This window comes from Thamnophis elegans, chromosome 2 (genome assembly GCF_009769535.1).
Source record: "Thamnophis elegans isolate rThaEle1 chromosome 2, rThaEle1.pri, whole genome shotgun sequence".
NCBI lineage: Eukaryota > Metazoa > Chordata > Lepidosauria > Squamata > Colubridae > Thamnophis > Thamnophis elegans.
The window spans coordinates 158,193,742-158,218,475 of NC_045542.1; the positions used below are offsets into that span (position 1 = coordinate 158,193,742).

The 24,734-nt window shown below is 42.7% G+C and overlaps 1 pseudogene; it reads left to right on the forward strand.

Moving 5' to 3' along the window:
* Nucleotides 1–909: 909 nt before the first annotated feature.
* Nucleotides 910–24,734, forward strand: part of LOC116502450 — a 28,788-nt pseudogene continuing 4,963 nt past the window's right edge.

Genomic DNA, 24,734 nt, shown 5'->3' on the forward strand with positions numbered 1-24,734 from the left:
TAATTGCTATTCTAAGAATTTGTATTGACCCAAGTCAACCAGTTACTTTGCGGTACTGCACTTTTTTTAAATGTAAAAATAATAAAAATATACTCCACCCCCCAAAAAATCCTACCGATTGCAGCAATCAACCAATGGAATAGCTTGCCTTCAGAAGTTTTGGGTGCTCCATCACTGGAAACTTTCAAAAGAGATTTGACGGCCACTTCTGAAATGGTAGAGCAGAGAGTTGGACTAGAAGACCTTTAAGGTCCCTTCCCACTCTATTATTCTATATATATTGTATTCATCTTAATTCCAGTGATTCTAGCCAATAATTGCTATACTAAGAATTTGTATTGACCCAAGTCATGGTTGAATGCAAATGTGAACTTGGATCTCCGTAATCTTCAATATGTCAAATAAATCATAATTAATCGAAGGTTATTTTAGCATTGTGGGATATTTCCCTTTACCTTTAATGTATATGGTTTTCTTTTTTAAATCTTCTGCAACCATTTTATAAGCAATTTCTTTGAATCTTACAGGCAAAGAGGATGCCAATAGAGAACTCCGAACACCTGAGAATAACAAGCAACGTTAAAAGGAAAATCAATCAAGCCAGAAATCAAAACATTTCCATTTTCTTCCAGAAACCCACAAATTCTCCTTCTTCCCCAGCAGGTAATCAAGAAGAGATTTTGAATTGGAAAACGTAGAATATGCAGAACACAAGGATACATACAGGTAGTCCTCGACTTATAACAGTTCATTTAGTAACTATTCAAACTCACAGTGCACTGAAAAACCTGACTGATGAACATTTTTCACACTTATGACTATTGCAGAAGCCCCATGGTCACATGATCTGTCTTTGAATCCTTGGCAGCTAAACTCACATTTATGACAGTTGCCCTGTTCTAGGGTCACATGATCCCCTTTGGCAGCTCCACAGATGTGGCTATTGTGGGCAAAGTTCGTATTTCAAATCACAACTGAGTGTGCACGAAATGATCCACATTGGAGAAAAGCAATATTAATGTGGCCAAAGCTTTAGTCAGAACTGCTCCTTGTGGTTGGTTCATGGAAGGACCCACATAGGGGAGGAGCCCCTTCATGTGCTCCCAAGGAAGTGAGCTTGGCAACTTGGTGATACATTAGAGAACTCACACCAGGGACAATCCTGACTGTGAGAAAAGTTTCAGTCTGAACTCCAGCCTGGTAATATATTAGAGGATGCACACAAAAAAAAATCATATGAATGTTCTGATCGTGGGAAAGGTTTCAGCAAGATTCCAACCTGTTGAGACACCATAGGTCTCACACAGGAGAGAAACCCTTTGAATGTCCTGACGGTGGGAAAGGTTCAGTCACAATTCCTACCTAGTTATACACCAAGGACTCACACAGTAGAGAAACTTTTCAATGTCCTGATTGTGGGAAAAGTTTCAGTAAGAGGTCCAACCTAGTGAAACACCAGAGAACTCACACAGGAGAGAAACCCTTTGAATGTCCTGTTTGTGGGAAAAGTTTTAGTGATAATTCCAGCCTGGTGACACACCAGAGGGACTCACACAGGAGAGAAACCCTTTGAATGTCCTGACTGTGCGAAAGGTTTCAGTCAGAATTCTCACCTGAAGACACACCAGAGGACTCACACAGGAGAGAAAGCCTTTGAATGTCCTGACTGTGGGAAAGTTTTCAGTCAGAATGCTCACCTGAAAACACACAAGAGGACTCACACAGGAGAGAAACCTTTCGAATGTCCTGACTGTGGAAAATGTTTCAGTCACAAGTCCAGCTTGTTGATACACCAGAGGACTCACAGAGGAGAAAAACCCTTTGAATGTCCTGACTGTGGGAAAAGTTTCAGTAACAGGTACAACCTGGTGATTCACCGGAGGACTCACACAGGAGAGAAACCTTTTGAATGTCCTGACTGTGGGAAAAGTTTCAATCATAATTCCGACCTAGTAATACACCAGAGGAGTCACACAGGAGAGAAACCTTTCGAATGTCCTGAATGTGGGAAAGCTTTCAGCAGCAATTCCCACCTAGTGAAACATCAGGCGACTCACACAGGAGAGAAACCCTTTGAATGTCCTGACTGTGGGAAAGCTTTCAGTCAGAATTCCTACCTAGTGATACACCGGAGGACTCACACAGGAGAGAAACCCTTTGAATGTCCTGACTGTGGGAAAGGTTTCAGTCACGGGTCCAGTCTGGTGACACACCAGAGGACTCACACAGGAGAGAAACCCTTTGAATGTCCTGACTGTGGGAAATGTTTCAGTCACAAGTCCACCCTGTTGAGACACCAGAGGACTCACACAGGAGAGAAACCCTTTGAATGTCCTGACTGTGGGAAAGGTTTCAGCAGCAATTCCCACCTAGTGATGCACCAGAGGACTCACACAGAAGAGAAACCCTTTGAATGTCCTGACTGTGGGAAAGGTTTCAGTCACAAGTCCAGCTTGTTGATACACCAGAGGACTCACAGGAGAAAAACCCTTTGAATGTCCTGACTGTGGGAAAGGTTTCAGTAAGAGGTCCAACCTGGTGATGCACCAGAGGACTCACACAGGAGAGAAACCTTTTGAATGTCCTGACTGTGGGAAAGGTTTCAGTCAGAATTCCCACCTAGTCATACACCAGAGGACTCACACAGGAGAGAAACCCTTTGAATGTCCTATCTGTGGGAAAGGTTTTAGTGGCAATTCCAGCCTGGTGACACACCAGAGAACTCACACAGGAGAGAAACCTTTCGAATGTCCTGACTGTGGGAAAAGTTTCAGTCGGAATTTCGACCTAGTGATACACCAGAGCACTCACACAGGAGAAAAACCCTTTGAATGTCCTGACTGTGGGAAAGGTTTCAGTAAGAGGTCCAACCTGGTGATGCACCAGAGGACTCACACGAGAGAAACCTTTTGAATGTCCTGACTGTGGGAAATGTTTCAGTCACAAGTCCAACTTGTTGATACACCAGAGGACTCACACAGGAGAGAAACCCTTTGAATGTTCTGACTGTGAGAAAGGTTTCATCAGAATTCCTACCTAGTGATACACCAGAGGACTCACAGAAGTTGATGGATTTGGAGAAGGTTTGAATTTTATTTCTGAACTCCCGCTGAGAGTGTAGGTGAGAACACTGAATATTGGCCTCATCTGAATACTGGCTGATCATTTTGCTGAATTACTCTCACCCCTTGCTCTTCCTGATGAAGCCGTCAAATGAATGTGCAAATTGTTAAGCTCAACAGCGGCTACTTCAGAGTTTGGAGAATCCCACCCTTGGGTCCTCCTAGCCCTTTCCCTTCCTCACAGGTCCCAATAGGTCAGTCGTCCCCCATAGGCTCCCCACATGGTTCCATAGACCTCCCCTCCCCCACAAACACAAACAGGATCTCCACTTCTACTGGATCCCTGCAGTCCTTAGGCCTGACTCCCACCCTACCAGGCATCACAGCCTCCTCCATACCTTTTGAACATCTCTGAATCTCATGTGGGGAAAGAGGACAGGGCATGTATCTCTGGGCTGTGTGACTGCTTTATGGAAACAACCATTATTTTGACCGGGATTCATCCGTAGGCCATGCAGTGAACTTGTGGAAGCAGCTCTCATTTTGCCATGGCTGCCTGTGTCAATATAGTGGCTGCTTCTTGGTCACAGGGAGTGGGACCAATTGTTCTGTTTTGCTACCTTAACACTTTGTAGAGCGTGTTAAGGAATTGCAGGTGCAATGAAAATGGTGTCTGCCTCTGGGAGATCTCCAAAAGGGCAGGCCATGTATCCCTGGGGTGCCTGATAAGTGGACAAGTACCTCTTGGCCAGCATTGTGCTGCAGTTGCCAATAACAGCCAATTTAGTCCTAGGTTGCATCAAGAGAGGAATAATGTCAAGACAACAAGAAAATATAGAAATGCTTTACGCAATATCGTACTTAGAATACATAGTTGAGTGCTGGTCACCATGATATAAAAACGTTGAGACACTGGAAAATGTGCACAGAAGAGCAACCAAGGGGGACAAGATAGCTGTTTTCAAGTACTTATGCATCTGACACAAAGAAGAGCAGATTGACTTACTCTCTAGGGCACCAGATGGCAAGATAAGAAGTAATAGGCGGAAGCTAGTTAAAATGAGGCCCAAACTAGAAGATTTTTTTTTTTGTCAGAGCAATTGATCAGTGGAATAGTTTGCCTCCCGGTTTTGTGGATCACTGGAGGTTTTCAAGAGTGGACTGGATGACCATTTGAGAGGGATGGTTTAAGTGTCCTGCCTTGAAGAGCAGGTTGGACCAGAAGACCTCTGAGGTCCATTCCAAGCCTATAATGCAACGTTTCCATGAATTTAGTGGCTGTTTAGAAGATAGGTAAAGAGCAGCCACATGAACTTCCTTGTGGATTTTTCGGGGAAAAAATTATTCAGAAAATTAATGTAAATAAAATTCCAAAAAACCCCACAAAGCTTTTAAAGCAAAGCAAAAATAGACACAAGGTTTAAAAAGAAAGCAAAAAAATGTGCAAAAACAGATTTACATATACTATCCCCTCCCCTTGAGTATTCATACATATGTCGGACCAATATTAGTTACCTCCCCTTGTGAAGCAGGCCCAAAATTTATAAAGTTCTGCCTCTATTTACAAACAATTTGACTTTCATCAATCTACTACACAGAGAGGCAAAGTGGTTAACAGGTGAATAAACAGCAAAATTAAAATAGCATTAACAATTTAGTTTTTCATTTAATTTGTATAAAGTCCAGAATGGCTTTTTATTTACCATAATCATTGTCTGTGATCTGTCCGGGATGAAATATCTTTGTTTGATTCTTACGAATAAAACTTTTTCTTAATATTTTGGCTGAGAACAATAAAACAACTATTGTGTTTTATTCCTCAAAATCATAAACCTCTGTTGTCTCTCCATTTTCACCACAGTCCAGTCCAAATAGTTTTCCAGTTGGATATGGCAAGTCCATTTCCCATTGACAACATCACTTCAAAGTCCGGTTCATCACACATCTAATCTGTTCACTCCGAATCTGTAGAATCCACAATTCCTTCAGCCTTCTCCAACCAACCAGCAGTTTCCAAACCATGGCGAGGAATCTCTTAAGAAGTGACTGTGCTCCCTATGGAAGCTTCTTGGGAAGAGCTCAGGCTCACCAAGGGATTCATTTCTGTGCGCTCATAATCCCAAACGCTTCCATCAGTTTTTAAGGCCATTTCCAGGCTGTTTTGGAGACATTGCTGTTTTTGTTTGTTTTGGGGTTGTTTTTAGGTGGAATGTGAAATGATTATACTGGATTAGAAATAAGAAAAATATCAGTTGGAAAAGTTACCAGGGGATAGAAAAAGAAAAAAAATGGGGGGGAATTTGGAAATACGCCTAACAAAATATATTTAAAATTACAACACGAGACCTAAAAAATATTGGTGCTTACTGATGTATAACTAAGTAATAGTATTATGGGGATAGCTGGAAACCTGAATCCCTCTCATATTTCGGCCAAAAAAGAGGCTTGGGGGGGGGGGAAACCAATTGAACTCGTATATAGGTAGACCTTTAAAAGGAGAAGGTATGTAAAATTAGTAATAAGAAAAACAGTTTTTTTGAATATAATTATTAATCCCATTGATATTGAATGGGGTTTGCTGAAATGCTGAAATACACCATGCAAAATAGAGACTGGAAGGGAGAAAAAGAGAAAGGAAAGCGAGAGAGAGGAGACAGGAGAGAGGGAAGCAGAAGGGAGGAAGGAGAGAAGGAAGGTCTGGAAAGAGGGCAGAGGAACAGAGCAAGGGGAAGTAGAGAACAGAGAGATAGAGGCAGTTTTTGGCTGTTTTTCAGGCCCATTGGGGGCATTTTCTGGGCTGTTGTCAGGCAGTAATTTGGGCCATTTTTGGCCTGTTATGGATTGTTTTTTGGCCCAGTTTTGGGGTTGTTTTTAGGCGGTTTCTAGAGTGTTTTGGGGCCATTTCCAGGCTGTTTTCTGGGGTGGGATTTGGCTCTTTTTCAGCCTGTTTCTCGGAGGCTGCAACCTATAACTAAAAAGAAAATTCCAAGTAGAATGGTGGTCTTATTTACAGATACAACCAAGGTTTGCACAGGATAGGAAGAAGGAAGGTATTACCAAAGATTACACAATATTAGATAAACCTTTGATGCAGACAGAAAACAGGTTGATCAAAGTGTTATATAGATTTTTTTGGAACATAAGCTAGAGGAGGAACATGTCAAAGAAACTATGGTCGCCTGGGTGAAAAAATTTGATTACAATGGGGAATCTGTTAAGTGGGAAAAACTTTGGATACGTAATCGGAAACTAACATTGGCTATGTCGTATAAAGAAAAATTTTATAAGATGTTCTACAGATGGCATCTCCCCCAACACGGCTCTCCAAAACGTTTAAAAACTGGCCCCAAATTGTTGGAAGTGTAAAAAAACACCAGGCAGTTTTTATCATATGTTGTGGATATGCAAGTCCTAATGAGGAGGACTAGCGGAGATATGACAACAATGTTCCAATATTTGAGGGGCCCCTATGAAGACAAAGATGACTATTTATTTTCCAAAGTACCAAAAGGTTGTAAACTAACCAAAGAGAGATACAACCTATAACTAAATAGAAAATTCCAAGTAGAATGATGGTCATTTACAGATACAACCAAGGTTTGCACAGGATAGAAAAAAGGAAGGTATTACCAAAGATTACACAATGTTAGATAAACCTTTGATACAGACAGAAAAGAGATCGATCAAAGTGTTACATAGATTTTCGTTGGAACATAAGCTAGAGGAGGAACATGTCCCCTGGGTGAAAAAAATTGGTTATTATGTGGAATTGGCTAAGTGGGAAAAACTTTGGATACTTAATCGGAAACTAACATTGGCTACGGCGTATAAAGAAAAATTTTATAAGATGTTCTACAGATGGCATCTCCCCCAACATGGCTCTCCAAAATGTTTAAAAATCTGGCCCCAAATTGTCGGAAGGCACTTTTTATCGTATGCGGTGGACATGCAATGAGGCCAAAAATACATAGGAAAATGATTCAATCATGGTTAGAACAAATGGTGGGAGACAAAATTCTGTTTAAACCAGAAATTTTTCTCCTAGGTATAATACCGGAAGGGTTTAAGAAAGATACGCTTTATCTAATTATATCAGTGACCTGCAATCAGGGGGAGGCAGAGCCTCACCACTGTCATCATGAAAAGAAAGGAAAAAGGAAAAAGGCTGAGATAGTTGCTTCCAGAGTCACAGTGGATGACTCTGCTTAGTGTTTAACTGTTTAAAAAAGCCTCTAAAAAGTGCCCACTACAGGAGGAGGCGGGAGAACCACGTGCCTCATTTAGTCTGACTTTATGTTCACTCGAGCAGAGTTAAGCAAGGGTTGAAAGCCGAAAAATTCCTTATGTAGATGAGGTACGTGGTTCTCTTGCCTCCTCCTGTAGAAGGCGTTTTTTTAAGAGGCTTTTTTAAACACTTAAGCAGAGTCATCCATTGGGGACTCTGGCAGCCACTAACCCAGCCTGACCTCAGCAGCTCTTGCCTTTTTCCTTTTATTTTTACATTTTCATGATGGCAGGCAAGAGCAGAGTTGAAATCCTCGGTGATTGTGAAACAGCTGGAAAAGGTATGTGGGTCGGAGGGAGGGGGAGGAATTTAAAATTAATGTAATTTTTTAAGTAATATGTGTTTGTTTGTGTGTGTGTGTGTGGTGTGTGTGTGTGCGCGTGTGTTTGTTTCTTCACTCAAAAAACTCTCAATTTGAGAGAGAGTTTGTTTGAGAAGAGAGGGAGGGTGGTAGAAGAGGCAGGGAGGGCAGCTGGCCAGCTTTCTTTCTCTGTGTCGGGGCAGCCCGCCAGCAGAGACGGGTCTTTTACCCGTCTCTGCTGCCGGGCTGCCACTTTCTTTCTTTTGCCCAGAGGCGGGCAAAACAAATTAATCCCAAATGAAGATGAAATAATACGAAAGATTATGGACTGTGGCGAAATGGATAAACTAACTAAAGAAATCTAGGGAAGGGAAGAATCAGAATTCTACCAGATATGGGATAAATGATATAGGTGGATGGAGGAAAGAAAGAAAAATCAATGGAAGAATATAACAAAACTCAAAAATAATAGTTCTGAGTAAAATTAGAGGGTTAAGAATGATGAAATCTAAATGAAATACAATAGAAGGGGAAATAATATAAGGTGAGCGGTATCGATTGATGATTGCTATTATAAAAAACAGGAAGTTCCTGTTCGTACTGTATTGTATAAATGTGTACGTCTAATTTTTGTGTTTGTGTATTTTACATGTTTGTTAATAAAAACATTTTTTTAAAAAAGCGGCTTTTGCCCGACCCGCCACTATGTCCGACATAGAGTCGGGACGCTTCTATGTCGGACGTAGAAAGAAAGCGACTTTTTCCCACCCCGCCTCTATATCAGACATAGTGGTGGGGCGGGCAAAAGCCGCTTTTTTCTTTTGCCGCACTGGCAGCTTTCAAAAAGAGATTTGACAGCCACTTCTGAAATGGTAGAGCAGAGGGATGGACTAGAAGACCTTTAAGGTCCCTTCCCACTCTATTATTCTGTTATATATTGTATTCATCTTAATTACAGTGATTCTATCCAATAATTGCTATACTAAGAATTTGTATTGACCCAAGTCAACCAGAGAATTTCATGGTTGCATACAAATGTGAACTTGGGTCTCTGTAATCTTCAATGTGTCAAATAAATCATAATTAATCTAAGGTTATTTTAGTGGGCTATTTCCTTTTTACCTGTAATGTATATGGTATTTTTATTTAATATGTATATCTTCTGCAACCATTTTATAAGCAATTTCTTTGAATCTTACAGGCAAAGAGGATGCCAATAAGAGAACTCCGGACAACTGAGAATAACAAGCAGTGTTAAAAAGAAAAGCAAATCAAGCCAGAAATCAAAACATTTCCATCTCCTACAGAAACCCACAAAATTCTCCTTCTTCCCCAGCAGGTAATCAAGAAGAGATTTCGAACTGGAAAACGTAGAATATGCAGAACACAAGGATACATTACAGGTAGTCCTCGACTTATAACAGTTCATTTAGTAACTAGTCAAAGTGACAGTGCCACTGAAAAACCTGACTGATGAACATTTTTCACACTTATGACTATTGCAGAAGCCCCATGGTCACATGATCTGTCTTTGAATCCTTGGCAGCTAACTCACATTTATGACAGTTGCCCTGTTCTAGGGTCACATGATCCCCTTTGGCAGCTCCACAGATGTGGCTATTGTGGGCAAAGTTCGTATTTCAAATCAAACTTGAGTGTGCACGAAATGATCCACATTGGAGAAAAGCAATATTACTGTGGCCAAGCTTTAGTCAGAACTGCTCCTTGTGGTTGGTTCATGGAAGGACCCACATAGGGGAGGAGCCCTACATGTGCTCCCAAGGAAGTGAGCTTGGCAACTTTGTGGTACATTAGAGAACTCCACACCAGGGAGAATCCTGACTGTGAGAAAAGTTTCACTCTGAACTCCCGCCTGGTAATATATAGAGGATGCACACAAAAAAGAAATATGAATGTTCTGATTGTGGAATGTTTCAGCAAGAATTCCAACCTGTTGAGACACCAGAGGACTCACAAAGGAGGAAAAACCCTTTGAATGTCCTGACTCTGGGAAAAGTTTCAGTAAGAGGTCCAACCTGGTGATGCACCTGAGGACTCACAAAGGAGAGAAACCTTTTGAATGTCCTGATTGTGGGAAAAGTTTCAGTAAGAGGTCCAACCGAGTGAAACACCAGAGGACTCACACAGGAGAGAAACCCTTTGAATGTCCCGTTTGTGGGGAAAAGTTTTAGTGATAATTCCAGCCTGGTGAGACACCAGAGGACTCACACAGGAGAGAAACCTTTCGAATGTCCTGACTGTGGAAAATGTTTCAGTCACAAGTCCAGCTTGTTGATACACCAGAGGATTCACACAGGAGAGAAACCCTTTGAATGTCCTGACTGTGAGAAAGGTTTCAGTCGGAATTCCAGCCTAGTGATACACCAGAGGACTCACACAGGAGAGAAACCCTTTGAATGTCCTATCTGTGGGAAAGGTTTTAGTGATAATTCCAGCCTGGTGACACACCAGAGGATTCACACAGGAAGAGAAACCCTTTGAATTGTCCTGACTGTGAGAAGGTTTCAGTAGGAATTCCAGCCTAGTGATACACCAGAGGACTCACACAGGAGAGAAACCTTTTGAATGTCCTGACTGTGGAAAGGTTTTAGTGATAATTCCAGCCTGGTGATACACCAGAGGACTCACACAGGAGAAAAACCCTTTGAATGTCCTGACTGTGGGAAAAGTTTCAGTAACAGGTACAACCTGGTGATTCACCAGAGGACTCACACAGGAGAGAAACCTTTTGAATGTCCCTGACTGTGGGAAAAGTTTCAATCATAATTCCGACCTAGTAATACACAGAGGAGTCACACAGGAGAGAAACCTTTCGAATGTCCTGAATGTGGGAAAAGCTTTCAGCAGCAATTCCCACCTAGTGAAACATCAGGCGACTCACACAGGAGAGAAACCCTTTGAATGTCCTGACTGTGGGAAAGCTTTCAGTCAGAATTCCTACCTAGTGATACACCAGAGGACTCACACAGGAGAGAAACCCTTTGAATGTCCTGACTGTGGGAAAGGTTTCAGTCACGGGTCCAGTCTGGTGACACACCAGAGGACTCACACAGGAGAGAAACCCTTTGAATGTCCTGACTGTGGGAAAGCTTTCAGTCAGAATTCCCACCTAGTCATACACCAGAGGACTCACACAGGAGAGAAACCCTTAGAATGTCCTGACTGTGGGAAAGGTTTCAGTCACAAGTCCAGCTTGTTGATACACCAGAGGACTCACACAGGAGAAAAACCCTTTGAATGTCCTATCTGTGGGAAAGGTTTCAGTAAGAGGTCCAACCTGGTGATGCACCAGAGGACTCACACAGGAGAGAAACCTTTTGAATGTCCTGACTGTGGGAAAGGTTTCAGGTCACAAGTCCAGCTTGTTGATACACCAGAGGACTCACACAGGAGAGAAACCCTTTGAATGTCCTATCTGTGGGAAAGGTTTTAGTGACAGTTCCAGCCTGGTGACACACCAGAGAACTCACACAGGAGAGAAACCTTTCGAATGTCCTGACTGTGGGAAATGTTTCAGCCAGACGTCCAATTGTTGATACACCAGAGGACTCACAGAAGTTGATGAGTTTGGAGAAGGTTTGAATTTCATTTCTGAACTCCCGCTTAGAGTGTAGGTGAGAACACTGAATATTGGCCTCATTTGAATACTGGCTGATCATTTTGCTGAATTATCTCACCCTTGCTCTTCCTGATGAAGCCGTCAATGAACGTGCAAATTGTTAAGCTCAACAGTGGCTACTTCAGAGTTTGGAGAATCCCCCCTTGGGTCCTCCTAGCCCTTTCCCTTCCTCACAGGTCCCAATAGGTCAGTCGTCCCCATAGGCTCCCCACATGGTTCCATAGTCCTCCCCCCCACCACAACACAAAGAGGATCTCCACTTCTACTGGATCCTGCAGTCCTTAGGCCTGACTCCCACCCTACCAGGCATCACAGCTACCTTAACACTTTGTAGACTGTTTAAGATATTGTGAGTGCAATGAAAATGGTGTCTGCCTCTGGGAGATCTCCAAAAGGGGCAGGCCATGTATCCCTGGGGTGCCTGATAAGTGGACAAATACCTCTTGGCCAGCATTGTGCTGCAGTTGCCAATAACATCCATGTAGTCCTAGGTTGCTATGAAGAGAGGAATAATGTCAAGACAATAAGAAAATATAGAATTGCTTTACGCAATACAACACTTAGAATACATAGTTGAGTGCTGGTCCCATGATATAAAAACTTTGAGACACTGGAAAATGTGCACAGAAGAGCAACCAAGAGGGACAAGATCGCTGTCTTCAAGTACTTATGCATCTGACCAAAGAAGAGCAGATTGACTTATCCTCTAGGGCACCAGTGGCAGGATAAGAAGTAATGGGTGGAAGCTAATTAAAATGAGGCCAACCTAGAAGATATATACACGTACGTACGTACATACTACATATATTGTCAGAGCAATTAATCAGTGGAATAGTTGCTTCCTGTTTTGTGGGTCACTGGAGGTTTTCAAGAGTAGACTGGACAACCATTTGAGAGGATGGTTTAAGTGTCCTGCCTTGAAGGCAGGTTGGGCCAGAAGACCTCCGAGGTCCCTCCCAAGCCAATAATGCAATGTTTCCATGAATTTGGAGGCAGTTTAGAAGATAGGTAAAGAGCAGCACATGAACTTGCTTCTTGTGGCTTTTTGGGGGAAATTAACATAAATAAAACTCTAAAAAATATCACAAGCTTTAAAAGCAAAGCAATAATAGACACAAGGTTAAAAAGGAAGCAAAAAAATGTGCAAAAAACAGATTTACATATACTATCCCCTCCCCCTTGAGTATTCATACGTATGTCGGAGCACTATTAGTTACCTTCCCTTGTGAAGCAGGCCCAAAATTTATAAAGTTCTACCTCTATTACAAACTCACTTTCATCAATCTACTACACAGAGAGGCAAAGTGGTTAACAGGTGAATAAACCGCAAAGTTAAAATCGCATTAACAATTTAGTTTTGCATTTAATTTGTATAAAGTCAAGAATGGCTTTTTATTTACCATAATCATTGTCTTTGATCTGTCCGGGATGAAAATCTTTGTTTGATTCTTACGAATAAAACTTTTTCTTAATATTTTCATTGAGAACAATTAAAACAAGTATTGTGTTTTATTCCTCAAATCATAAACCTCTGTTGTCGATCCATTTTCACCACAGTCCAGTCCAAATAGTTTTCCAGTTAGATACGGCAAGTCCATTTCCCAGCGACAACCAACTTCCCTTCAAAGTCCGATTTATCACACATCAAATCTGATCACGCCAAATCTGTAGAATCCACAATTGCTTTTGCCTTCTCCAAGCCAACCAGCAGTTTCCAAACCATGGTGAGGAATCTTTTAAGAATTGGCCTGTGCTCCCTATGGAAGCGTCTTGGGAGAGCTCAGGCTCACAAAGGGATTCATTTCTGTGCGCTCATAATCCCAAACGCTTCCATCAGTTTTTTAAGCATTTCAGGCTCTTTTTGGAGACATTTTTATGCTGTTTTTTGGGTTGTTTTTACAGTTCCTAGGGTGTATTTTGGCCCATTTTTCAGGCCTTTTACGGGCTGTTTTGGGGCCTTTCTTTTGGCTGTTTTGGCCATTTTTCAGGCCCTTTTGGGGCATTTTCTGGCCTGTTGTCAGGCAGTAATTTGGGCTGTATTTTGGGATGTTTTGGGGCCATTTTTGCCCGGTTTTGGGTTGTTTTGGCCCAGTTTCGGGGGTTGTTTTTAGGCAGTTTCTAGAGTGTTTTGGGGCCATTTTCAGGCCATTTACAGGCAGGTTTTTGGCCATTTTTGGATGTTTTCAGAGCTGTTTTGGGGACTTTTTTGGCCATTTCCAAGCCGTTTTTCAGTGTGTTTCTGATTAAGGTTTTTGGGGGTGTTTTTGGCTGTTTTTCAGGGCCAAAAATGTGTGGGGGTGGGACCAGCAATGGTGGGATTAGCCAGTTCACTAAACCGGGCAGAATTTTAACAACTGGCTTGCCCGAACCGATCCGAACTGGTTGAATCCCACCTCTGCCCAGAGGCCACCCTGGATTCAATGGGATCTGATGAGCTCACCTAGGCACTGGTCACTGCCATGCCAGAGTTGGGCTGCCCTGCCGAGGGGGCATCCATTGTTTTCTACTATTAAAAAGTCTTGTTGCCTCACCTGGTTTTGGCCAGAGCTTCTGCCAAACTCTGTCAAGGAGGGGCCTTCACATCTGGTTTTAACAGCCCTGTATGCCCCTCTCCTCCCCAGCAGCTTCTGGATGCGAATGACGGAGAAGCTTTGGACCAGGGTGTGGGTTCCAGCAGTCACAGGCCCTCCTCCTCCTCCTCTCGCAAGGGGGTGGCTGAACTGTGGGAAGGCCGGGAGGGTGCACGCACGCGCAGGGAGACGACCCCCCCCCCCCACCTTAAGCGAGCGCCAAAGGCGGCAAAGGCGCTAGAGGAGCGGCTGGTCGCCCGCTTAAGGAGGATCCTAGCAGGACGCAAAAGAACGTGGCTTCTCTCCTGCATTAAGGCCCAGCCTTGCCATGTCCCCCAGCTGCTAAGCCGAGCGCGGAGGGCGCAAGCGAGAAGCTAAGGCTGCCTTACACGGAAATGTGGCGTGAAATAATGTACAGGGCTGTTTCGCTCGTGCGCTAAGGCTCCAGTGACCCTCCTCCTCCTCCTCTCGTGTGTGGGGGGGGAAATAACACGGCAAGGCGATGGCTGGAGCCTTAGTGCAGGAGAGAAGCCGCGTCCTTTTGCATCCTGTTAAGACCCTCCTTAAGCGAGCCTTTGCTGTGCTTTGGCGCATGCTTGAGGGGCGGCTCCCCGCACGCACGCACCGTCACGGCCACACAAGCAGCTAGATGGGGAGGGGGTGTCTACCTGCTTTGTGCGATGTTTGTGTGTGTGTGTTGGGGGGAGGCATGGATTGTTAGGTGCTGAGAGAGAAGGAAAACGAGGCTCCTTTGCCAGCCTTCCAGCTGAGAAAACAAAAATATTCGCCGGTTCTGTGGGCGTGGCTAGGTGGGAGGGCATACAAGCGTGAGGTGTCCCCATCTAGCTACGCCCACAAAGGCTTAGTTTTAAAAAAAATTAGAAATCCACCCCGTGACTGTTTCAGAAGAAGTTCCTCTGTGCTTCTCGCCTGCTCCCATCCTTTCTAGCAATACACTACTCGACGGTTTTAATTCCTTTAAACTCAACCACAAAAGGCCGCTATTGGCTGTTGCTTTCCAGTTACAAATGCTGCCATCTCCTGATAGGAGGCCGAAAAACAGGGTGAGTCTTGCGGTGGTGGTGGTAATGGCTTTGGGCAATTCCTATTATGGCTTAATGGCTTTGTCCTTGTTTGGATCTGAATGAGGAGGGCTAATCCCATCACCCCTGGACCTGAAGATGGTTTGTCTTGCAGATGAGATATCTTTTGTCTTTCTGGGGCTATTAACAAAGGTGGGGGCTGTTTCTCCTTTTCTCATCCAGGGAGGTATAATAATATGCCTTTTTAATATTTCCTACATTTCATTTTTCTAGGAGAGGGTGGGGGCTATCTTTCGACACCTCCTTTGCATCAACAGAATTACATGTTCCCCAAGTTTAAAATGGAATTAGGCACAGGAAACATGGGACACCACAACAAAGCTCTACATCACAATGCCAACCTAACAGGGCATTTCATGCAAGCTCCTTTCCTAACTGCTATCAGCATTTTCAATCTTTTTTCAAAAGAGATTTTTCATGAAGAGGGATCTTGAAAATCAAGGGGAAGGCATTGTTGAAAGAAATGTCCTTCTGGGTTCAGCTCCAAGTGGGGAAGAAGACACTGGAGACATGGAGGCTGCTTGGAAAGATGGTTATTGTTGGACAGGGCCACATGGCTTGAGCCTGTACAGAAAAGGTGATCACATGTTTCAATGTTGGTGGAGAAGATGAAAAAGGGGTGAGGAAGGGGCTTGCTAGGCTTTTTATACCCTGTTTAGTCCCACCTCTCTGTTTCCTGTTCCTGTGTAAGAAATGTATTCTGATTGGTTGTCAGACTCCCATGGTGCCATGCAAGGGGCTACTCTCTAGGCTGTTTTGAATCCATAGATGAGTTCTCAGATGCCATGTGGAGAGTTGAGTAATATCCTTTCTCCATACAGCTGCAGGGGAGAAGTCTTTATTATGTAAAGTGGGCTAGCCTGGCCTTCTCAATGGCCTATTGACAAAGTGTGGGTGGGCAGGAAGCTACAGGTAACTATTCTGTCTTTTAAAGCATGTTTCTTCTTTTCACATCCAGAGAAATATTCTGCCTTTTCAATATTTCATAGGATATTTCATTTTTCTGGAAGAGGGTGTATGATAACTTCCACAGCATAAGGTACAGCGTTTCCTTCCTGTTTGATTGGCAGCAACATATTTACCTGTTTGGTGCTAAGGGAAGTTTCAATCAGCTGTTACTTATTTTCATCTCTGTACCTGTTGGCACCTCTATTTGGTTGCTAATTGACATTGCACTGAAGCTCCTTACTGTTTGGAGTCTCAGGAAGACAAGTCTTGGGAGAAGCACACAGCCCTCAGGATTTCTGTTGACACCTTGGTGGTTAAAATTTTGGAACTCTACTCCTGCAAAATGTGGGTTTTGAAAAGCATCTTTGGGACAGCAGCTTGAGTGCTAGAATATCCAGTTTGTTCAAACATGACTTAGATGAAGAGATTGTAAGAGAACTCATCAAATTTACAGATGACATCCAGTTGCAGGGAACAGCCAACACTTTACAGGGGTGTCAAACTGGAGGTCCACAAGATGGATGTGTCATGTGTAGGACACACCCACCCAGCTCCACAAAGAAAATACATCACATGATGCAATCAAGTTTGACACCTGTGCTTTAGAGGATAAGCCCAAGATACAGAAGGATCTTGACACATGTGATCACTGGTCCCTTTCCAGTAAAATGCAATTCAGTGGTGAGAAACTTACACTTAGGCAAGAAAATCTAAATGCACATCTATAGAAGAGGTTTGTACTTGGCTGAAGAGCAGAAATTGTGTCTGGGACCTAGAAACAATCACAGTGCGCTGTAATTGCCGAAAAAAGTCAATTCAGTCCTCCTCTGCAGCATCACAGGGATAGTATCAAGATCAATATAAGTGTTAATATTGTGTTTTACTGTATTAGAAAGACTACACTTTGAATCCTGCATCCAGTTTTGGTCACCAGAATACAAAAGTGTTTAGGCTGCAGAAAGAGTGCAGAGAAGAAGAACAAAGTCATGTAGGGAACAGGAGGGTAAAACATACGATGAACAGTTGTAGGAATTGGGAAACAGAGAGAAGGACCGGAGTGATGGAAGTTTTTTCAGTACTTATTATATTTCTCTTGACTCAGCTGCAAATATAGGTTGCTAGGAGTCTGAACATGACTGATAGCACAAAATCAGTGAGAGGATCTGGCCAATGGCATTGTTAGATAGGACAAGCCTGTTTTCAGCCTCCTGTCAGGAGATGGCAGCATCTGCGACTCAAGAGCCAACAGTAAAATTGCGGCCTCTCCAGTTGACCTTAAAGGAGTTAAAACCATCGAGTATTGAATTGCTAGAAAAGATGGGGGGAAAGGAGCACAGAGGAACTTCTTCCGAAACACTCACGGAAGACGAGGAGAGAGTGACGTGCAGAGAGGCTCTGGCGCCTCTTCGAAGGATCAAAACTGCAATCTGGTAAACCAACCTCCTCGTTCCTTTGCGTCTTGGAAAAAATTATATGTAATCCTTGGTTTCATCCCTTTTAATATAAACTCAGAGATCTCCATCTGCCATTGCCCAAATGGAGTCTCACAAGTGTTTGTAAAGTTTAAAACAGAAAATGTATTTTTGGTAATTAGGGTGCTGGAGGTTAAAACGTAGAAAGAATGGTTATAGGAATTGGGCATGTCTAGTCTAATGAGAAGGACTAGCGGAGACATAACAACAGTGTTCCAATATTTGAGGGCTCCCATGAAGACAAAGACGACTATTATTTTCCAAAGTACCAAAAGGATGGAAACTAACCAAAGAGAGATGCAACCTATAACTAAAAAGAAAATTCCAAGGAGAATGGTGGTCTTATTACAGATACAACCAAGGTTTGCACAGGATAGGAAGAAGGAAGGTATTACCAAAGATTTTCAACAATATTAGATAAATCTTTGATGCAGACAGAAAACAGGTTGATCAAAGTGTTAATAGATTTTTTTTGGAACATAAGCTAGAGGAGGAACATGTCAAAGAAACTATAGTCGCCTGGGTGAAAAAAATTGGTTATTATGTGGAATTGGCTAAGTGGGAAAAACTTTGGATACTTAATCAGAAACTAACATTGGCTACGTCGTATAAAGAAAAAATTTATATGATGTTCTACAGATGGCATCTCCCCTCAACACGACTCCAAAATGTTTAAAAACTGGCCCCAAATTGTTGGAAGTGTAAAAAAACACCAGGCAGTTTTTATCATATGTGGTGGACATGCAATGAGGCAAAAAAATATTGGAAAATTATTCAATCATGGTTAGAACAAATGATGGGATACCATATTCTGTTTAACCAGAAATTTTCTCCTAGGTATAATAGCGGAAGGGTTTAAGGAAGATACACTTTATCTAATTATACATGTACTAACTGCGGCGCGCATAACTTATGCATAATATTGGAAAAAAGAAAATACGCCATTTGAGCTAGGTATAATCAGAAAAGTGTTGGCCTGTGCGGAAGCAGATAGGCCTCACTCTTGAACTTAAAAATAAAGGGGATCAGAATATTTGAAGTCTGGAACAGATTTATGATGGGTATAGGACAAGTTGACAACACTGGAACAAACTGTATATGTGATTGGACAGAAGGATAGACAATGTATTAAAATTGGCTAATAGTTAATGATTGAGACTAGTTGTATAGAATGTGAATGTATGTTCACTTCGACTTTGCAGTACTGCATTGTTTTAAATGTAAAATAATAAAAATATACTAAAAAAAACATCCTAACGATTACTGCAATCAACCAATGGAATAGCTTGCCTTCAGAGGTTTTGGGTGCTCCATCACTGGAAGCTTTCAAAACGAGATTTGACGGCCACTTCTGAAATGGCAGAGCAGAGGGTTGGACTGGAAGACCTTTAAGGTCCTTTCCCACCTATTATTCTGTTATATACTGTAGTCATCTTAATTACAGTGATTCTAGCCAATAAATCTATACTAAGAATTCGTATTGACCCAAGTCAAACAAGAGAATTTCATGGTGAATGCAAATGTGACCTTGAATCTCCCTAATCTTCAATGTGTCAAATAAATCATAATTAATCTAAGGTTATTTTAGCATTGTGGAATATTTCCTTTTACCTTTAATGTATATAGTTTTCTTTTTTACATCTTCTGCAACCATTTTATAACAATTTCTTTGATTCTTACAGGCAAAGAGGATGCCAATAAGGAGAACTCCGGACACCTGAGAATACAAGCAACGTAAAAAGGAAAGTTAATCAAGCCAGAAATCAAAACATTTCCATCTCCTTCAGAAACCCACAAAATTCTCCTTCTTTCCCTAGCAGGTAATCAAGAAGAGATTTGAACTGGAAAACGTAGAGTATGCAGAACACAAGGATACATTACAGGTAGTCCTCGAGTTATAACAGTTCATTTAGTAACTATTCGAAGTGACAGTGGCACTGAAAAACCTGACTTAAGACCATTTTTCACACTTATGACTATTGCTGCAGCCCCATGGTCACGTGATCTATATTTGAATCCTTGGCAGCTAACTCAGATTTATGACGGTTGCCATGTTTTATGGTCACATGATCCCCTTTTGCGGCTCCACAGATGTGGCTATTGTGGGCAAAGTGCGTATTTCAAATCACAACTGAGTGTGCATGAAATGATCCACATTGGAGAAAAGCAATATTAATGTGGCCAAAGCTTTAGTCAGAACTGCTCCTTGTGGTTGGTTCATGTGAAGGACCCACATGGGGGAGGAGCCCTACATGTGCTCCCAAGGAAGTGAGCTTGGCAACTTGGTGATACATTAGAGAACTCCCACCAAGGAGAAATCCTGACTGTGAGAAAAGTTTCAGTCTGAACTCCAGCCTGGTAATATATTAGACGATGCACACAAAAAAGAAATCATATAAATGTCCTGACTGCGGGAAAGGTTTCAGTAAGAGGTCCAACCTGGTGATGCACCAGAGGACTCACACAGGAGAGAAACCTTTTGAATGTCCTGACTGTGGGAAAGGTTTCAGTCAGAATTCCTACCTAGTGAAACACCAGAGGACTCACACAGGAGAGAACCCTTTGAATGTCCTGACTGTGAGAAAGGTTTCAGTTGGAATTCCAGCCTGGTGATACACCAGAGGACTCACACAGGAGAGAAACCCTTTGAATGTCCTGACTGTGGGAAAAAGTTTCAGTAACAGGTCCAATCTGGTGAGTCACCAGAGGACTCACACAGGAGAGAAACATTTCGAATGTCCTGACTGTGGGAAAAGTTTCAGTAGCAGGTCCAACCTGGTGATGCACCAGAGGACTCACACAGGAGAGAAACCTTTCGAATGTCCGACTGTGGGGAAAAGTTTCAATCATAATTCCGACCTAGTGATACACCAGGGACTCACACAGGAGAGAAACCTTTTCGAATGTCCTGATTGTGGGAAACGTTTCAGTAAGAGGTCCAACCTGGTGATGCACCAGAGGACTCACACAGGAGAGAAAGCCCTTTGAATGTCCTGTTTGTGGGAAGAGTTTCAGCAGGAATTCCCCCTGGTGGTACACCAAGAGGTCTCACACGGGAGAGAAACCCTTTGAATGTCCTATCTGTGGGAAAAGTTTTAGTGATAATTCCAGCCTGGTGACACACCCAGAGGACTCACACAGGAGAGAAACCTTCGAATGTCCTGACTGTGGAAAATGTTTCAGTCATAAGTCCAGCGTGTTGATACACCAGAGGATTCACACAGGAGAAACCCTTTGAATGTCCTGAGTGTGAGAAAGGTTTCAGTCGGAATTCCAGCCCTAGTGATACACCAGAGGACTCACACAGGAGAGAAACCCTTTGAATGTCCTGACTGTGGAAAAGTTTCAGTCAGAATTCCAACTTGGTGATACACCAGAGGACTCACACAGGAGAGAAACCCTTTGAATGTCCTGACTGTGGGAAAAGTTTCAGTCAGAATTCCAACTTGGTGATACACCAGAGGACTCACACAGGAGAGAAACCTTTCGAATGTCCTGACTGTTGGAAAAGTTTTAATCATAATTCCGACCTAGTGATACACCAGAGGACTCACACAGGAGAGAAACCTTCGAATGTCCTGACTGTGGGAAAAGTTTCAGTAACAGGTCCAACCTGGTGATGCACCAGAGGACTCACACAGGAGAGAAACCCTTTGAATGTCCTGACTGTGGGAAAGCTTTCAGTCAGAATTCCTTCCTAGTGATACACCAGAGGACTCACACAGGAGAGAAACCCTTTGAATGTCCTGACTGTGGGAAAGGTTTCAGTCAGAATTCCCACCTAGTCATACACCAGAGGACACACAGGAGAGAAACCCTTTGAATGTCCTGACTGTGGGAAAGGTTTCAGTCAGAATTCCAGCCTAGTGCAACACCAGAGGACTCATACAGGAGAGAAACCCTTTGAATGTCCTGACTGTGGGAAAGGTTTCAGTCAGGATTCCAGCCTAGTGATACACCAGAGGACTCACACAGGAGAGAAACCCTTTGAATGTCCTGACTGTGGGAAAGGTTTCAGTCAGAATTCCCACCTAGTGACACACCAAAGGATTCATACAAGAGAGAAACCCTTTTGAATGGGTTTCTACACTGGAGGACTCACACAAGTGATGAGTTTGGAGAAGGTTTGAATTTCATTTCTGAACTCCCGCTGAGAGTGTAGGTGGGAAAACTGAATATTGGCCTCATCTAAATACTGGCTGATCATTTTGCTGAATTACCCTCACCGCTTGCTCTTCCTGATGAAGCCATCAAATGAATGTGCAAATTGTTAAGCTCAACAGTGGCTACTTCAGAGTTTGGAGAATCCCACCCTTGGGTCCTCCTAGGCCGTTCCCTTCCTCACAGGTCCTAATAGGTCAGTCGTCCTCCATAGGCTCCCACATGGTTCCATAGACCTCCCCACACACACACAGGATCTCCACTTCTACTGGATCCCTGCAGTCCTTAGGCCTGACTCCCACCCTACTAGGCATCACAGCCTCCTCCATCCCGTTTGAAGATCTCTGAATCTCGTGGGGAAAGAGGACAGGGCATGTATCTCTGGGCTGTGTGACTGCTTTATGCAAACAACCATTATTTTGACCGGGATTCATCCGTAGGCCATGCAGTGAACTTGTGGAAGCAGCTGTCGTTTTGCCATGGCTGCCTGTGTCAATATGGTGGCTGCTTCTTGGTCACTGGGAGTTGGACAAATTGTTCTGTTTTGCTACCTTAACACTTTGTAGAGTGTGTTAAGGAATTATGGGTGCAATGAAAATGGTGTCTGCCTCTGGGAGATCTCCAAAAGGGCAGGCCATGTATCCCTGGGGTGCATGATGAGTGGACAAGTACCTCTTGGCCAGCATTGTGCTGCAGTTTCCAATAACAGCCAATGTAGTCCTAGGTTGCATCAAGAGAGGAATAATGTCGGAAGAATGCGGGGCTTAGCAGTGAGAAGACGGATTTTCAGGCTATTCCTGAAATTCCCCTATTCCGAAGCACTTGGATGGTTCCTTTTTGGGCCCAAGCTGTCCCGGAGAGACAGTGAAAGGTAGGAGGAGATCCAGTGGCCCCAGAGACGTTCGCAAAGTCTCTGGGGGCTTGGAATTTAACCTCCTTTGCCAGTGACTCCGGATAGCCATAAGGCTAACTGAAACTGCAGATAGCTCCAAAGAATGGCGAAAGTGTTTCAGCTGGTAAGGTGATTATTTATTACTCAGAGAAAGACAGTCCGCCTTAAAAAATCAAGCTAATTTAAATTAAAGAACAGAAGAATCTAGCGGCGATTTTCGATCTCTTTATTGGTTTATGGACGGTGGTTATCCTACTTTTTGAATGTTTTTAAATGCTACTTATACGGACAAAGGATAGATTACTCCAACATCTCTCTGATCCTCTGTAAGTGGGCTGTAAACCAATTCACTATAATTTGGCTCCTTACAACTTGACACTTTTATTGCTTGCTGGATTGGTCTAAGATCAGATAAGATTGTACAGTTCCCAGCTTGTTTTTACTTGCAAATACCTCAGAATTCCGAAAGGAAAAAATACTAACTGCGTACAATATGGCGTCTATTTCAGCCTCTATTCAAATGATTTCTTCGGCACTACAAGTTATCTGCCACACCGATAGAATTGAAAGGAAACTGGATTATCTGCTGTTTCTAGCAACAAAATATGAGGGGGAAAATGAGAACGTTGAACGTTTGAATGTTCTCAAATACAAACTAAGGATGTCAGAGATAAAGATTTTCAATTTGCTGATATTTGGGGCAACTGGTTTACCTCTGAGGGAGAAAAAGATGGAATGTCTGAAGGGGGAGCAGCCACACAGAAGATTTACTTCGAAAGACAGGGCGCAGGAGGAGTGAGAAGCATTAAAGAATTTATACTTTATGAAATACCATCTGCAAAACTTTTGATACCACCACTTAAAATTAAAGGCAAGCTGATAAAGGAAATAAACGGAGGACGGCAGCATTATATGAGAGGCACCATAAGCAAAAAAGGTGCAAAGATTTTTTGTATGGACTTGCTCATAAAGATGTTTGGAAAATTCGACCCACGAATGGCAACAGGATTAAGGAGGTTCTGTTACTGGAGAGACACAGGCTGATAGATGGAAAAGTACAATTTAAAACTAGAAACCTAGTTAAATTCATTTGTAATAGATATAGTTGAATAATAATTGATAATGATAGTAATGTATAATGTTGAGTTGCTATGATAAATAATAATTGGATATGAGAAGGGAAGGTTAGAAATATGCTTGGACTATATATAAGGTTATTAATCACAATAATAACTATAAAAAAATAAAATAAAACTATACAGTTAAATCTTAACTAATATGGGGAAAATGCTATGATATACGATATAATTAAATAAAGAAAGGAGAATGATGATAAACTATATACATGGAGGATGGAATTTTTGGTATTAAATATTATGGATGTTTAGCTAAAACAGGATATGAGGATTTGATGTTAATGGAGAATTTTATAAACAAGTAAATGAAATGCTAGCATGTGGTTATGGATTAAATCTTTGGTATAGTTAAGGATGAAGGATGTTTAAACAACTGTAGTCAACTAAAAGTGGAGGTATGATGATGTTAATATGGTAAACATTTGAGTTAAGATATTTGAATTAATATGAATTAATGGAAGAGATGCACAAAACTTGTTGTAACCAGCTGATATTTTTTATAACATATACTTGTGGTTTTTTTTTCCCCTCTGTTTTGTTTTTTGTTCTTTTTTGTTTGATTTTTTCCCCCCCACTGTTGTGGGCATGTGTTGTTTATGAAACAAAAATAAAAAAAAATTATTAAAAAAAAAGAGAGGAATAATGTCAAGACAACAAGAAAATATAGAATTGCTTTACGCAATATTGCACTTAGAATACATAGTTGAGTGCTGGTCACCATGATATAAAAACGTTGAGACACTGGAAAATGTGCACAGAAGAGCAACCAAGGGGGACAAGATAGCTGTTTTCAAGTACTTATGCATCTGACACAAAGAAGAGCAGATTGGCTTATTCTCTAGGGCAGTGGTCCCCAACCCCCGGTCCGCGGACCGGTGCCGGGCCGTGGAGTACCTGGCACGGGCCGCGCAGCGGCCGGGGGCCATGATAGCTGATCTCCCCCCCCCGCCCTCTTGCTCTGCTCGCCCCGGGAGGGAGGGGGCGGCGGTGGCGGCCTCGGCCCGAACTTGGGATGCTGCTGGCGGAGGCTGCCTGGAGGCGAAACTTTGTCCGCGGACTCGCCCGGCCCGCCTGCCCCGTGGAATGACAAGGGGGGGAAGGAGGGGGCGGCGGCGCTGCATTTTCCTCCCAAGGAGAAACTAAGGTTGCGGGGGGGAGGGGCGC